General features: G+C 36.9%; 1 long non-coding RNA gene across 1 annotated transcript; it reads left to right on the top strand.

Moving 5' to 3' along the window:
- The first annotated feature begins 125 nt into the window (after positions 1–125).
- LOC112138777 lies at positions 126–1,086 on the top strand. The gene is made up of 3 exons (XR_002917841.2): positions 126–483; positions 594–630; positions 742–1,086. It is a non-coding gene; the product is annotated as an uncharacterized LOC112138777 (long non-coding RNA).
- The last annotated feature ends 1,881 nt before the right edge of the window (positions 1,087–2,967 follow it).

The following is a 2,967-nucleotide window of genomic DNA, read 5'->3' as shown; positions in this document are numbered from 1 at the left end:
ACTTTACAGGGAGTGTGCACTCATCACATGAACAACCCTAACGGGGTCCTTGAAAATCTGCATCTGACTTACTTACCCCTTTCTTCACTACGACCTGTGGCCCGCAGCATGCCCATAGAAAAAGGGCTTTAATCTTTTCTCTCTATGGGTTCACTGAGCGGTCTATAACTTTGATATTGTGTGTGGGCCACCTATGTTTGCCCACAAACAACCTGTATCCACCCATGGGGGCAGCTGTGACTAAGGCATTAGGATGTGGCCACTTCTCTCTATGACACCTCAATAACCCACCATACCCATACTGGTTCATGTGACTGAAGCTATAGCAATTAATGCTGAATTTGTCCTTTTAAATGTTTGAAGTTTGTTTCTATTTTTTCTGTGAAGGTACACTCCGATCAGACCTACACATCTACATCATTTCTGGCGTTCTAGCACTGGTTTTGGCTGCTGCCTTCTTCATAATCTACAGAAGATATTCAGGTTCGAAATTTTAAGGAGAAAAACTTTACACATCTGCACTGAAGATCAATGATTTGAATATCTATAACAATGTGAAACATATTCAAAGCAGGTTCTGTGTTGACTTTCAGGTGGGACAAGTGACAACGGGCCAGCCACCAATGCACAGTAAGTGACCATTTTCAGAACACCACTTCAGCTGAGAAAGATACTACACAAATAATGTGCTTACCATTTTTTTTTCCTGTTTTGTTTGTTTGTTGTTTGTTTTTCATCCAGAGAGTGTGTAACCCTAAATCAACAAGCAGAATCCCAAGAAGAATCTGTAGTCTGAGCCCGTTTTCTCAATCTGGGATTTTGACATTCATGAGAGCTGTATTGACTCCAAGAGGGCGGAGCAAAGCGAGCATGCTGGCGACACCGCAGTCGCACTTGACTTTCAGGCGTTTGAGGAAGTCGCTGCTGTTTACTGGTGAAGCAAAGTGCGTCACTGAACTGAGAGCCACTGACTTCTCCTAAAGCAGGACTTTTCCAGTAGTGGGGGCAGAACATTCTGAAGTATACTGGAAATCTGTATAAGGCAGTGACCTTAAACTATACTGTGAATAAAATTTCACAGACGAACTACAGTAACCTCCATGTGCAGAAGTGAAACAAAAATTTCACCTGGTCTGTGGGAGAACTTTATTTTTTTGTTTATTTCTTCTGCACTTTACCGATGTTTTAATGGTAGCTATTTTTCATGTGGTACATTTCTATTTATATTTTTTTTCATCTGAATGTGTCTGTGTGTGAACAAATGAATTATTTTTAGTTTGACAAAAAATATACAGAAATAAAGTTAACTTTTCTTTAAAGACTTTTTAAAGACAGTAATGGATCTTTTACATGCTTAATTGAAACAAGCATTATTTGAACAACTATGCTTGGGGAACAAAATGTCTGAGAAATACCGAACAACAGAAAAGCTTTTTCAATTTTTGAGTATGAGTTCAGTGTAGAGATAAGTAATGGTTGAGAAGTAAAAACCTTTAAAAAGTGTTGTATAAGAAAAATGACCTAATTTGCACATGACTGAGTTCTCTGTAGTTTGACTGCATGTTCTAGTATTCTCATGAAAAGTGTAATATTTATGTACAAGAACTTTATATTCTCTTATATTCTCACAGTCAAACTGTTTATGTACTTTGTGTTATCAACTCACAGAAAGTTTGAATATCTCTCAAACTCTGTGGAGTTTAGACAACACTCTTTACCCTTTTTGCTAGTTTTATGCTGACTGTGCAACTCTGATTTTTTTTAGCTAAAAAACAGGATGTGCATAGGATGCAATGAATTACCTTATGCATTTCCTTATTTTTAATATTTAATGTTTAGTTTTACATGTCTTTTTCTCTACTCTGCTCAGGAAATGTGAGTATGTGCGTTTTTTAAGGTCAAATTTATTTCTAAAGCATATTTACAATGCCCGAAGAAGCTAAAAGTGGGGGTTTTTTTTATGTAATTGCCTTTAATACAATCAGAATAATAACCAAAAAACAGCTTATATGACCTGAAATACCGACGACTTGGTGCTTTTCAGTGGCATTCGAATTTTTGTACATATGCATATTTTCTGTCTATATTATTTGAATGCATTTTTATCCATATATTTGGGCACTGAATCTTAGGAGGTTTTTTAACGATAAAAAAAATATTTTAACTTTTGAAATGTCAGGGATAAAAATGGTGCATAGGTTGTTTGAGTAAATCCAACCTTTAAAATCACTAACTGTCCTTTTTTACTCCAACAGAAGACACACAGGGCATGGAATGTATGAGGTTTCTTTTAAAAAAAGTAGCATTAACTCCTAAATGTACTGTAAATGTGCATCATCAATGTTCAAAGTTACACTTGGAAACAATTATTGTTAAAAGATTAAAAACTTGAATGAAGCTGTTTCACTGTTTTTCATGTGTTTTTCAGCTTATCTCCTCAGCGGTGAAGACAGATTCCTCCAGCTGTCATTTTGCTTCAGTCTTTTTATTTTTGAAGTGTATTCACTTCAGAAGCAAGTCCCAAACCTTACATTAGGTTGGTGTTTAGACTGCAGTCAAGCAGACCGTTTTTTTTCCAGACCAAATCCTTTAAACAAACCCATGTGACTAAAAAGATCTTCGGTCATTGGCCAGCAGTTACAGGGGCGGGTCTAAACAAAAAGGGAAAGATGGAGATGCTGCACTTTGCAAATCCTTTCCAGGATTGTTCACTTATTCAAACTTTTTATTTCTCTGACCAATTTTGAACATCTCTATCAGCATCAGGTTCAACACCTTTTACTACTACTTTGGTACGGTGGATGCATGCTGCAAGGCGGTGCTGGGGACACTATCACTAAGAAGGTGCGCTTACAAGTGTCTTTGAGGCATATGATTGTCAGGAAAACAATGTGAGAAGCAATGTGTATCACGTTAAAAGTTGTTTTAATGGGCCTGTATTCATCCAACCACATTTTAATGAGCTGC

The sequence above is a fragment of the Oryzias melastigma genome, unplaced genomic scaffold (genome assembly GCF_002922805.2).
Source record: "Oryzias melastigma strain HK-1 unplaced genomic scaffold, ASM292280v2 sc02447, whole genome shotgun sequence".
Taxonomy (NCBI): Eukaryota; Metazoa; Chordata; class Actinopteri; order Beloniformes; family Adrianichthyidae; genus Oryzias; species Oryzias melastigma.
The sequence above is the reverse complement of the archived record's forward strand: the minus strand, read 5'-3'. Positions and strand labels throughout refer to the sequence as shown.